The following is a 13,731-nucleotide window of genomic DNA, read 5'->3' as shown; positions in this document are numbered from 1 at the left end:
GGACGCGAGTAAGATGTTCGAGACTCAAACAGAACACGGCTGTGTTTTTTCTGCCCTCCAGCACAGCGGAGCTGTAAAGTGCTCTTCTGACACGTGTTAATAAAGAAAGATGGCTGTGTTCAGTATGGATGTTCCAGCTGAGAGTAGGTTTATATCCATTCGGTGGACCGTTCTGTCTCCTCGAATATCCCGGCGCGAGGTGAATAGATTGGAGCTTTTGTGTTGTCTCCGCCTCGTCAGACTGCAGCTTCGCACCGCGTTCGCTTACATCTGGTGTTCAAGGTGAAAATCAGAGCCATGTGATGTCATCGCTCTGTCTTTATTAGCTTGGTTTTTTTTGCTAATCCTCTAACAAACCTGTCTCTCTCTTTTTTTATTATTAATTAACACACCGTTTGTAATCATCAAACAGACTTAACACCCGTCTCATGAAATGTTCACGTGAGTCATTCAGACGCTCCGTCCTTCACACCCCAGCGTATCTGGGTCATGTTGTCTGTCAGCGTTTAACTAGACCTCACAAGGCCCACTTTTAAATCCATCTCCTCCTTAACTAAAAGCCCCTCAAGGATGAGTGTGAAGAGATGCTTTCTATTCAAACACACCTCCGTGTCACTTTCCAGTCATCACCCACTTTCCGTCATGGGAGGGATCGAAGGTGTGGATTGAATAAAGATCTCATTCTCGTTCTCTCTGTCTCTCTCTGTCTCTCTCTCTCTCGCTCTGTCGCGCTCTCTCTCTGTCTCTCTCTCTCTCTCTCTCTCTCTCTCCCCCTCTCGCTCTGTCGCGCTCTCTCTCTGTCTCTCTCTGTCTCTCTCTCTCTCTGTCTCTCTCTCGCTCTGTCGCTCTCTCTCTCTCTCTGTGTCTCTCTCTGTGTCTCTCTCTCTCTGTCGCTCTGTCTCTTTCTCTCTTGCACTCTCTCTCTCTCTCTCTCTCTCTGGCTCTCTCTCTTGCAATTTCTGTGTGTGTCTCTCTCTCTCTCTCTCTCTCTCTCTCTCTCTCTCTCTCTCTCTCTCTCCCCCTCTCTCTCTGTCTCTCTCTCTCGCTCTGTCGCGCTCTCTCTCTGTCTCTCTCTGTCTCTCTCTCTCTCTGTCTCTCTCTCGCTCTGTCGCTCTCTCTCTCTCTGTGTCTCTCTCTGTGTCTCTCTCTCTCTCTGTGTCTCTCTCTCTCTCTCTCTCTGTGTCTCTCTCTCTCTGTCGCTCTGTCTCTTTCTCTCTTGCACTCTCTCTCTCTCTCTCTCTCTGGCTCTCTCTCTTGCAATTTCTGTGTGTGTCTCTCTCTGGCTCTGTCTCCCCCCCTTGCTCTCTCTCTCTCGTGCTCTCTCTCGCTCTCTCTCTCTGTGTCTCTCTCGCTCTGTCTCTTTCTCTCTTGCACTCTCTCTCTTGCAATTTCTGTCTCGCTCTCTCTGTCCCCCCCCCTCCCCCTGCTCGCTCTCGCTTGCTCCCTCGCTCTCTCTTGCTTGCTCGCTCTCTCTCTCTCTGTCTGTCTCTCTCTCGCTCGCTCTGTCTCGCTCTGTCTCTTTCTCTCTTGCACTCTCTCTCTCTCGCAATTTCTGTCTCTCTCTGTCTCCTTCCCCCCACTCTCTCTCTCTCTCTCTCTCTCTCTCTGCCATTAGTATTGTTTCTACAATTACGGCATCTGATCTGTAAAGACGAATCTATGAAAGCTTTAATTGTCCTCTTCCTGAATCTTCTAACAAATCGCCCAGAGAGAGAAATTAATCACTTTTCCTCCCTGTCAGAGATTTATCCAGGAATAATTGCCTCTGAATCTCCCACAACAGAATTCTGTTTGACCTAAAAGGTTTTTAAAAATCCCTCCACTCAAAACTTCATCATAAAGTCTTTTTATTTCTTTAAGCATCCTGCGGTCAGATCTGCTGGATTACGTGACCTTCGCCAGCGGCAGCTCTTAAGTAAAGGGACGAATCTCAGTGTGACGTGATGTTCAGGGAAAGAACCAAACACGGTTAATGTTTTTCCTTCTGCCTTTTTTTTTTTCTCTAACCCTGATGTTCCTGTCTGTTTCTGTCTGTCTCTACTTTTTTGTTTGATTTTTGACTGAAAAGGCTTTTAAACAAATTCACATGATGCATTAATCACCCCTGAACATCTCTACGATGTAAACAAGGGCTGTTGTTCTTCACTCTGGCTTTTTAAAATGGAATCATCTCCTGTTTACTTTATTAATTATCTGATCACACGATTCCTGACCCTGTTACATAGAAAGCTGGAGGCATGTTGATTGCGCTTCAATCGTCTGTCTGTGTTTGTCTGGAGCTTCCCTCATTTTCTCAGTGATGCTGAGTTTGTCTCATACAGAAAGATGTTGAATGATCCTCTGGCTGCATGTTCTGGCCCTCATCGGTGATGGTGGGATGATTTTGGCAGAACATTTTCCAGGCTGTGCTAACAATCAAGATGTGCCTCTTTTTTCTGGTTTGTTTTATTTATATATTTAATTTTTTATTTGCACGTTCTGACCCTCCTTCGAGAAGCGCTCTCTGAGTTCAGCTTCGGTTCAGTCCGAGCAGCACTCGCTGAAGAAGCACAGCACGCACGGCGCAGCACTAAATGGTTCGATAGGAGCTGACAGCCCTGAGCTGTGATGGTGATGGAAGCGTCTCTGAGGGCAGGTGAATCCAGACTCCATCTCCTGGAGATTCCTAACCAGACCACTGACAGCTGCTTAACTCTCGTCTTCCACTTTGTGTCTGATGTCCACCGTGCGTTTCGTCATAGGAGCCATGATGCGCTTCGTTCTCCTGCACCAGAGCGTCGCTGCTGATGGGTGAAGGAAGCGTGAGAAATGAAAAGGTCTTGTAAGCCTGCATAATGTAAAGAACTGCAGGGTTTCTGACGGCAGTAGAAGGCCCGGTCTGGGCCGAGTTTATATACCGCTCATTTCTTATCATACAGACTGAACAAACCTAGAAGTGATGATGATGTTTAAAGGCCAGAGCTCAAAACTCCTTCAGTGAATTAACTGTAACTATGAGGACTAAATACAGTGGAGTTCAAACCATGTACTCATACAAACAAGTGACAAAACAAGTCTAATTTATACCTGTAGTTATTCTCATGAGTGGGGGAAAAAAACACACGGATACCATTATTAAAAATGTTTTCTGGCTGTTAGAACGTAGAGTAATATTTTAGCCATCTTTTCCTTTACCACTTCCTTACCATTTCTTTGTGCCCAACACTCCAGATATGAACATTGGGCCAAATCTTATGCATCTGATGAACCCCATAGAAAGAAATTGATGTAAAAGTCTGTATCATTTGAATTTTGAGGCTTTTCCCCCCAAACAAACAATTATAAATCCATGTCAAAATAAAAGCAGAAAAATTGGCAATTTTATTTTTTTTAATAAAAGCAGAATTTTTCAGAGGTAAGTTTAGATAAAAAAAAACCTGTAATTTCATATCAAAAAAGGAAAAAAAAAGAATTTAAATAAAATATATTCTGTTTAATTCAGATAAAAAAAAAAAAAACACACTTCAAATTACTAATGACTTTACTAGACAAAAAACAAAACAAAAACAAGGCTAATAAATAAATCAGAGGTGAACGCACGGCGCAGAGGACAGAACCAGCTCATATTCGCTTGGTAAGTTGACCCCGTGGATCTGGGAAGTAACTGCAGGAGGAAATAAAGAAGTTAAAGTGACCAGCAACCTTTTATTTACATCTTTGTCATGTGTGAGTGTAGAGTTAGTGTGTAACGTCGTACAGCGACATGACCGTTCCGTCCTGAACCCACATCCTCACGTTCCCTGCGTCAGGCTTTATAATCCTTTCTCATTTGTCCTTATTTGCAGATGACACACCTAGCGTATCTGACCTCCGCTTTAAGATGTGACCGTTAATATTCATGAACGTCCGAACATCGAGAAACCCGGCATCAGTGTTCAAGATTAATTCAGCTGAAACGTTTAATAGCTCAAAGCAGTTTGTAGAGGAAAAAAAAACACCATCATGGAAATCTTCGCGAATCACGTCGCTAATCCGGCGAGCTAATAGCGCTCAACTCTGAATATGGCTTTTCCTATTACTGGAGATGTGTGTATTGTCTAATTTTATTCTCTGTGGTCACTAGAGAGCAAGTTCCACTTGCTGATTTGGATTAATAAGGTGAACCTTTCTTCTGATAGCAAATATTATTAGCAATAATAATCCTGTGTACAGTCGGAGGGCTGCAAGGCTAATTAACTTAAAGGTACAGCATGGTAAGAAATCCTAGTGCGAGACTGTAGATCACTAGCGGTTTACACCAAGCTGATATTCATCTGGCACGAATAAAATCTAAATATTCAAATGCGAATTTAGATTAGGGGAAAAAACCTTGTAACCTAAAGTTCTGGGTGCGCGCGGGCGTGGTGGGGTGCGGGCGTGGCGGGGGGCGGGGTGCCGTTTGTGCTTTGGATCGGCCACTGACCCAAGCGAGGAAGGGCTTTTAGATGCGTGAGGCTGTAAATACATTAGTGAGGTGTTTGCTGATGAGTCCGTGTCCAGATCGATACGTCCTTCCCCGTAAGCATTTTTGAGATTTATTGGAAGCTCATAATGAAAGCCCACAGTCCTTGAACTTGGCAGGCTGCGGTGGGTTTGTGAGTTTGGCGCGTCCTCCCACTCACCGGCTACTGAATACTACCTGCTCTGCCACCGTTAGGCTTACTTAACACTGCGCTGGATAAAAACAAACAGAAATCGTTCAGCACAAAAGCCAGCAAGCAGCCTCAAGGGTCCGATTTATAGCTCGGTCAGTTACCGCATTCCCTCAGGGATCCCAAAATAAATTACTCCGAGATAAATCTGTCTGCTTTCTAGACATCGCTCCGGCTCTTCTGGAAAAAGCAGTCTGCATGTGTGGTGTGGTCATCAGGGTGTGGTCTGTTTGTGACAGCCGCTGTACACCACGTGATCAGTAAGAGCAGGAATCGTGCACTCGAGTAGGTGGTGATGAGCTCCAGCGTCAGAGAGAGACCTGGTTACCTGATTACACAGAGATCATTCAGATGTGTAGGTGTTTTACTCAGCTCACATTTGTGTGGATGTGAATATGTACGGAGTAAAACACCACAGGTGTGCAGTTATGTCACACCGGAAGCCTGTTATCTAGAAATGGATTATTTTCCGATAACAGCACGTTCCCAAAAACACTTTATTTCTTTTGAAGGCTATCACAGCGATTTGCTTTGCATGTGGTTTATTTAATTCTGACCAAAGGTGCAGCTCTGTGTGTTACAAAAGCTCTGGTGGTTGTGTCCTTACTGTTAACTTCACGACAAAATACGGACTGTTTAAGCCTTTCTTTTTCCTCAGAGTCTGTGAATGAGCCGTCGCTATAGAAACAATAACTTACATCAGGACGTGTGTATTAATGTTAATCTTTCACGTCAATTACAGCTCAAGTTGCTCCGTTATTAATCAACAGCCTTCTGACCAATCAGATCAGAGAGTTCAGTACTGATGTAATATCTACATTACAGTCCGGTGTAGTGCGACGCCGGGATAACGAAGCTCTCATCATTACCGGATAGAGAGAGAGATACAGACTCTTTGAAGAGGATAAACAGCTTTGTTTCCCCGAGGGTGAGCAAATTCATTTATCCCACCTGATCTGAACACCAGTCACGTCACAAGGTCTATGGCTCATCAGCACCTCAGCAGAGGGAGGGGAGAGGGTGAGGGAGGGGAGAGGCGGGGAGAAGCAGGGGAGAGGTGAGGGAGAGGCAGGGGATAGGGGAGGGAGAGGCAGGGGATAGGGGAGGGAGAGGCAGGGGATAGGGGAGGGAGGGAGAGGTGGGGAGATAGGGGCAGGGGAGATGCGAGGGGGGGAGAGGCGGGGAGGGATGGAGAGTGAGATCGGACAGGGGAATAGGATGGGTTTTTAAACAGTTTGTAATATGCAGCTTCTTTGTTTTTATTAAAGCAGAGCCTGTACAGGACTGTCGTCCTCACTTCCTTACTATTCTGTACAACCAGCTGCTTTGGTGGGTTACATAACTCAACCACACACACACACACACACACAGGTAGAGAGACTGTATCTGTAGCACTCACACAGTTGTTGGCTCTGATTATCAAATGAAAGTGAAGTCGTGTTCATCAGTGATTTTATGGGTCAAGGGAAAGATTGTATGCTGCGGCGTGTTGGTGCCTCCGACGTCACTTACTGTCACCTGGACATTTATCTTTTATTGACTGCTTTATGAAGTTAGGTAGAAAAGACGAGCATCAGTCTCTCCATACAGCCGGCAGCTAATCGTTTTTCTCATGAAGTTCCTGAGACATTCACATAATAGAAGTATAATTGCAGTTGAACAGCACACACTCTTTATTGAAGAAAAAAAAATCAGTGGGTTTGAATCCGAGACCTCCAGTAGGAAGAGAAGAACCCTTTCTTTGTCCAGAAGAGGTTTCTGCTGCAGTTGGGGCTCTGTGACTAACGAGCGTTACACAATGGGACATAATTAGAAACTGTTAATAAGCCAAAGCCTCTAGCCATGAAAAAAGTGGCGCACTGATGTAATCCAGTCGCTGGTTCGTAGAAGCGTTCAGCTTGAGCTATAAAAAAAAAAGTTGGTGAACTCTAATAATCCTTTAGAAGCCTGTTTGTAGTTGCAGCTATCTAGATTTTGAGTTCTTCCCACTTCGTTTTCTTTCCTCTGAGGATCTTCATGCTTAATTATTTGATGCTTTGAGATTCACGCTGCATGGAGTTTTCACGCCTGAGAGGTGTTAAAGAAAACAAAGCAAGCGCACGTTCACGTTTTACTCTTCATCTCTGAGGCCATTTTATAAAACACACACAAAGCGTCTTCGACGGTTCACTTTCATCAGCTAAATCTGCCATATCGACAAACCAACAGCAATCTATGCTTCTGATAGCAGCCTTTCTTTTCTCTTCCTCACGGCAAAGACCAAGTAATAAAGCACCGCCGCAATCTCTTGTTTTCCGTCCCGCTGCAGAACGATCGGCTCTGCGAGTCGAACGTCGTCACGTTCTTTAACTGCAAGCACCTTGTGTTTCATCTGAAATTTGCACCTGGGGGAATTTAGTAATACAAACAGTTTCTGATTTTTTTTTCCAGCTCTGAAAAATGTATTTTTAAAATTTATTATTTTTTAAATATTTTATACCGACTCTTGCAGATTGAAGTGTGTCTGTGTGTCTGTCTGTCTGTGTCCCTCTGTGTGTCTGTCTGTCTGTGTCCCTCTGTGTGTCTGTCTGTCTGTGTCCCTCTGTGTGTGTGTCTGTCTGTGTCCCTCTGTGTGTGTGTCTGTGTCCCTCTGTGTGTGTGTGTGTGTCTGTGTCCCTCTGTGTGTGTGTGTGTGTCTGTGTCCCTCTGTGTGTGTGTGTGTGTGTGTCTGTGTCCCTCTGTGTGTGTGTGTGTCTGTGTCCCTCTGTGTGTGTGTGTGTGTCTGTGTCCCTCTGTGTGTGTGTCTGTGTCCCTCTGTGTGTGTGTGTGTGTCCCTCTGTGTGTGTGTGTGTGTCCCTCTGTGTGTGTGTGTGTGTCCCTCTGTGTGTGTGTGTGTGTCCCTCTGTGTGTGTGTGTCCCTCTGTGTGTGTGTCTGTCCCTCTGTGTGTGTGTGTGTCTGTGTCCCTCTGTGTGTGTGTGTGTCTGTGTCCCTCTGTGTGTGTGTGTGTCTGTGTCCCTCTGTGTGTGTGTGTCTGTGTCCCTCTGTGTGTGTGTGTCTGTGTCCCTCTGTGTGTGTGTGTGTCTGTGTCCCTCTGTGTGTGTGTGTGTCTGTGTCCCTCTGTGTGTGTGTCTCTGTCCCTCTGTGTGTGTGTGTCTCTGTCCCTCTGTGTGTGTGTGTCTGTGTCCCTCTGTGTGTGTGTCTCTGTCCCTCTGTGTGTGTGTGTGTGTGTCTCTGTCCCTCTGTGTGTGTGTCTCTGTCCCTCTGTGTGTGTGTGTCTCTGTCCCTCTGTGTGTGTGTGTGTGTCTCTGTCCCTCTGTGTGTGTGTGTGTGTCTCTGTCCCTCTGTGTGTGTGTGTGTGTGTCTCTGTCCCTCTGTGTGTGTGTGTGTCTCTGTCCCTCTGTGTGTGTGTGTGTCTCTGTCCCTCTGTGTGTGTGTGTGTCTCTGTCCCTCTGTGTGTGTGTGTGTGTGTCTCTGTCCCTCTGTGTGTGTGTCTCTGTCCCTCTGTGTGTGTGTGTGTGTGTGTGTGTCTCTGTCCCTCTGTGTGTGTGTGTGTGTCTGTGTGTCTGTCCCTCTGTGTGTGTGTGTGTGTGTGTGTGTCTCTGTCCCTCTGTGTGTGTGTGTGTCTCTGTCCCTCTGTGTGTGTGTGTGTGTGTCTCTGTCCCTCTGTGTGTGTGTGTGTGTGTGTCTCTGTCCCTCTGTGTGTGTGTGTGTGTGTCTCTGTCCCTCTGTGTGTGTGTGTGTCTCTGTCCCTCTGTGTGTGTGTGTGTGTGTGTGTGTGTCTCTGTCCCTCTGTGTGTGTCTCTGTCCCTCTGTGTGTGTGTCTCTGTCCCTCTGTGTGTGTGTGTCTCTGTCCCTCTGTGTGTGTGTGTCTCTGTCCCTCTGTGTGTCTCTGTCCCTCTGTGTGTGTGTGTGTCCCTGTCCCTCTGTGTGTGTGTGTCTCTGTCCCTCTGTGTGTGTGTGTCTCTGTCCCTCTGTGTGTGTGTGTCTCTGTCCCTGTGTGTGTGTGTGTGTGTGTGTCTCTGTCCCTCTGTGTGTGTGTGTCTCTGTCCCTCTGTGTGTGTGTGTGTGTGTGTCTGTCCCTCTGTGTGTGTCTCTGTCCCTCTCTGTGTGTGTGTGTGTGTGTGTCTGTCCCTCTGTGTGTGTCTCTGTCCCTCTCTGTGTGTGTGTCTCTGTCCCTCTGTGTGTCTGTGTCTGTGTATCCTTGTGTGTCTCTGTGCGTGTGTCTCTGTGCGTGTGTCTCTGTGTGTGCGTGTGTCTCTGTGTGTGTGTGTGTGTCTCTGTATCCTTGTGTCTCTGTGTGTGTGTGAGAGACCCATCAGACTCTGATCTGTTTTTGCTGAGCACTGTTTCCTTGGTGACCGTGTGTAGAACAAATGCGACGATTTTGCGGCCGTGATTGTATTGAAGCCCCGTCATGACTGACTCATGAACCTTTTACACACATGCGCTCATTACATAAACACACACGAGCGTCGTTTGTAGACGTACTAACGGAAACGTACCGTTTTCACTATCAGAAACAAACGGGCATCGATGGTGGTGATGTTGGCATGAGATGTGATCTGTAATAATATAATAATAATAACAACGGATTTAATGGCACACGCTGCTGCCTGACTCGGCTCATGTTTGGACATCGTTCTTCTGCCTTTGTACAGTGTGTGTGGGTGGTGTTCCCTCACACGGTGAATAATTAGTTCTGTCTAACATTTCTCCAGTCTGTTTGCCCTCATGGAGGATTTTACATCCGGACTGAAACAAAGGTAGCTAAAGGAACTTGGTGCTCTTTTTATTTAGATTTTGTGCCACAGTGATGACTTCAGCATCGCCATGCATGTGCTCGCATCTCTCTCTCTCTCTCTCTCTCTCTCTCTCTCTCTCTCTCTCTCTCTCTCTCTCTCTCTCTCTCTCTCTCTCTCTCTCTCTCTATGAAGGATTTCTGAAGGCTCTGGTTAGGCTTTGAGCCTCTCTGTGTGTAAAGAGAACCGTAGAAGCGTTTCACATCCTCATGGTGTCTCAAAGCGCCACAGCTTCAGTCTCTTACCCTCTGTGGGGAAATGATGCTTACAGGGAAGTGAGACTAATTTCTGTCTTGTAAACAAAGAGGCAATTAATACTCGAGCTACATGATGCGTGCTGTAATAAACATGCCCCATGGTGGTAATGTGGTTCCCCGATTGCCTCACCTTCATTTTTTCTCTTCTCCTATTTTAAATACAAATAACGCGTTGAGCCAATTTACAGCGTGACCTCGATAAGCATTGAGTTGTCTGTTCTGATTGGTTTGAGCCTGTTTGCTTTCATGGAGCAGATTTAAGACTCACAGCAGGACGGAATGGGAAATTACGCTGAATGTTTTTAACATCTCTGGAATGAGTCTCCAGTTTCAGCAAACAGTTTGTGAGTGAGGTCTAGTGAGGAATAAAGCAAGGAAATATGAGCACTAAAGGGATCACGTGTGTTCACAAGACAGCTCTGACTCAGCCGATCAGTTACGTAACGCCCAGGAAAACTAGCGGGTTCTAACGAGTCGTCAGGGTTTCTCGGGCTGTCGCGTAGCGAGTGCGGTAACGAGCCGAGCTGTTAACAGATCTGTAGAATGTGTGAGAGTGAAATTATGCACAGCGGCGTTTGGGAGCAGCTCTAAACGATTAGTCCGGATCTCAGGGGAACGAGCCGAGCCGCATGCGCGCCTAGATGGCCTCAATCACAGGGACTCCAGGGAGGAAATCCTTTATTTGGCACACGCGTGCTGTCACTGCAGCCTTCTTTAGCTCGTGTCGGTGTTCAGAGATTCAGGCTTGGATAATTTTTTACATTGCTTCATATTGTGATCTGTGTGTAAAATGCCAGCTCTCGTTGCCTCTCTAGGATTTGGATGTGGTGAAAACCTCCAGCTTTTAAAGGAAACTCCGTAATGGAGTCAACCAAATACAGACGAAATTGGAAGGAAAAGAAAACTCCCCTCGCTCGCTTGCTCCCCCCGACAGAGCTTTAATCCATATACGAATCTGCTTTTATTTCCCAGGATAAGGGACGGACCTCCAACACGGAGGGCCGTGACCAATTAAAAAGTGACCTCTGGAGTTAATAGCTTCCTTTTTGCAGCGTCGGAAAAGCCGTGTTGGGGGAAAAGAGGGGAAAAATCCAGCGCATCCTGAAACACAATCACAAAGCCCTCTGCTCTTTTCTTTCTCTCTCTCTCTCTCTCTCTCTCTCTCTCTCTCTCTCTCTCTGCATTATTTATCTTAACTGCTGTTCATACAACAATCCTGATCTGCATCAGAGGATTAAAACCACAGCATCTACATGAATATTTATAAATCATCTTTGCATATCCTGTGTTTTTCTCTTTTCTCATCACTCATATTACAATGTTTACAGAACGCATCCCAATCAATTTGGACCCCAGGACCCGTTTTGTCTTGAGGTTTACTTTTAAAGCTCCTCGAGTAGCTATTTGACTCTCATTAAATCGCCAAATCTTCTATGATTATGATTTCAGTACATAAAGAAACAACACTATTCGATCCTGCTACTATACAACAAACTATAAATACAGAAGGTCATTCAGTACATCGTACTACAAATCTAATTTAGACTCTCAAGCAAACGATTCACTGTTTGACTCCCACTGAATCACCCGATGCAGTGATTCAGCATTTAGTACCATTGAATCTTCTAGATCACGATGCAATGTTTTGGATGTTGTTGGTTCATCTGCTGCAGTATTATACATTAGGCTACAGATACAAAAAGCTGTGTGCTGGTTTTATACCATTGGATCTTCTGCGACTTGATTCACCAAGAACCAGATGGATATTTCACAGGTTATAGAGAGGTTCAGTATTTAATATCGTTAAATCTGATTATGATTTGAATTTATAAGGAAATAAAGATATCTGGTGATGGCGGTTAAGGTATCGAATCTATAGCTTGTATTTAGCTTGATGTATTTGAACCGCCACTGAATCATTTGACGCAGTGACTCAGCATTTGTCCGTACCAAATAAATCTGTTTCGTCGATTCCCAACCAGCAATGATGGAGAACTAATTTTCACGTTAGTTGCAGCCTGTTACCTGTTAAATGAATCACACACTTTCACTTCATGATTTATTGTTTACATATCAGCCCCCCACCCCCACCTCCCAGTGGTCAGTACTAGTGTGTTTCGGCACGTTACCTCAGCTCATCGATCCTAATCGTTTAATCATTAAACCGCAGATGTTTAGCGGACGGACGCTCTTCTGAACATTTCATCCTCTCTGGAGATTTACACCAGCACGAACAGATCGACTTCCACAAACCCGTCTGTTCAGCACACCGAGCCGGAGAAAGGAAGAGACGAAACCCTCGAGCCAGATTATTAATGATTCACTTCAACGACGTTTTCATTCAAGTTCAGTTCCTTTTCTTTACAAGTTTCACGAAGTGGCGGAAACGTCTCCTGCTACAAAACACACAGCGTCTTGACCACTGTGAAATCTCTTCAGGTTGCTTTCCAGGAACCTCCTAATGAGCAGATTTTTGGCATTTTCATAGCAACCCGACTGCTAACGAACTTCCTACAAGACTTTTTTTGATGCTTTATAGCTGGAGATGTCTTCAGGGTAGCAGATTCCAAGGCTAGATTCTTAAAACTCTTAATCAGAGAAAGAGCGAGTTTCTGTTACTAACGAACATCTGAGCTGTTTATAGCTTAGTGTTTTTAAACTAAGGTGTGGATCAAAACATAAATATAACTAATTAGTGGAAGAAAATTTCAAATGAAAATGAAACTGTCTCTCCGTTTGCTAAATGACCGTTTGGGAGATGATCGTCTGTAGCTCACATCGCTCGTGATACATTTACGACACAGCTGCGTTTTACCCCACCAGCAAACTGGGGTTGCAAAGTGCTGGAGTCTGAACCATTTCATTCCCATTGTCTCTGGTGTCCAAAGATCTTCGCTCTGAAATCTCACGCTGAAAAATCAGCACGGATATGAAGAGGTCAGGAGAATAACTACTTAGTCTGTATCAGGACCAGGATTAGGACACGATTAAAGCTAGGCCCAATCTTACGAAACGTTTAAGGAAGTCCGTACAAATCGTGATTTGTAACATTTTATTTAAAAATATACGTTTTAAGGAAAAAAGAAAACAAAAACTTTCGTCTTCCACATTTTTTATCGACTATACACAGATGAAGTTACATGTACAGTACAAAAGGAAAACAGAAGTGTGTAAAGCGTGCGATCTGAACCGAGAAGACGGAGAAGAGGGACACTTCAGTGGGGGTGTGTGTGTGTGGGGGGTGTGTGTGTGTGCATGAGTGCGTTTGTTCACATGCACACTTTACTGTTCAGGGAAACCCGAATCGAAGAAGACCTGGATCATGTGGAATTTATGTGGCTCATCAGCTTGAGTTTCTCTCTCTCTCTCTCTGTCTCTCTCTCTCTGTCTCTCTCTCTCTGTCTCTCTCTCTCTCTGTCTCTGTCTCTCTCTCTCTGTCTCTCTCTCTCTGTCTCTCTCTCTCTGTCTCTCTCTCTCTCTCTCTCTCTCTCTCTCTCTCTCTCTCTCTCTCCCCCCCCTCCCCCCACCCCTGCTGTCTCTATGCAGGGTTTTAACAGAAGAATGTGCTGCATCGGCTCATTGCCCTCCACATTTCTCTCAGTATTGACGCCCTCTTTTAATTTAGAGCTTTACAATGAAAGACCTGTTTTTTAGGCCAGCTGATTAGTCTTTCAACCCCCCTCTCTCTCTCTCTCTCTCTCTCTCTCTCTCTCTCTCTCTCTCTCTCTCACTCATTGGAGGGGTGTGGTTGGATGTTTGGGTACTGGGTGTAATATTTGGTGTATGGTGTGTGTTGAGTTCAGTCTGTGTGTGGGGTGTTATAGTGTACAGTAGTATTTTGTGTGCGTGAGCAGCAGTCAGGGTGTCTGGTTACTGTGGTGGGTAATTAGTCGCTCCTCACTTCACAATGCCTGTGATTCCTTTTCTATTTTAAGTGCTGCCAAAAATACCTCTCCTGCGACTAGCAGCGCCTCCGAAGAACATCTAAACACGCTGCCAGAAGCTTCAGTCACAGTTTACAGTGA

The 13,731-nt window shown here is 45.4% G+C and overlaps 1 protein-coding gene across 2 annotated transcripts in view; it reads left to right on the top strand.

Annotated features, from left to right (window-relative positions):
- The window catches only part of ctnna1 (catenin (cadherin-associated protein), alpha 1), a 96,114-nt gene that overhangs the window by 36,783 nt on the left and 45,600 nt on the right, over positions 1–13,731 (top strand). The window lies entirely within an intron of this gene.

The sequence above is a fragment of the Tachysurus vachellii genome, chromosome 14 (genome assembly GCF_030014155.1).
Source record: "Tachysurus vachellii isolate PV-2020 chromosome 14, HZAU_Pvac_v1, whole genome shotgun sequence".
In the NCBI taxonomy this organism is placed as follows: Eukaryota; Metazoa; Chordata; class Actinopteri; order Siluriformes; family Bagridae; genus Tachysurus; species Tachysurus vachellii.
Note: the sequence above shows the minus strand (reverse complement) of the source record. Positions and strands in the feature narration are given on the sequence as shown.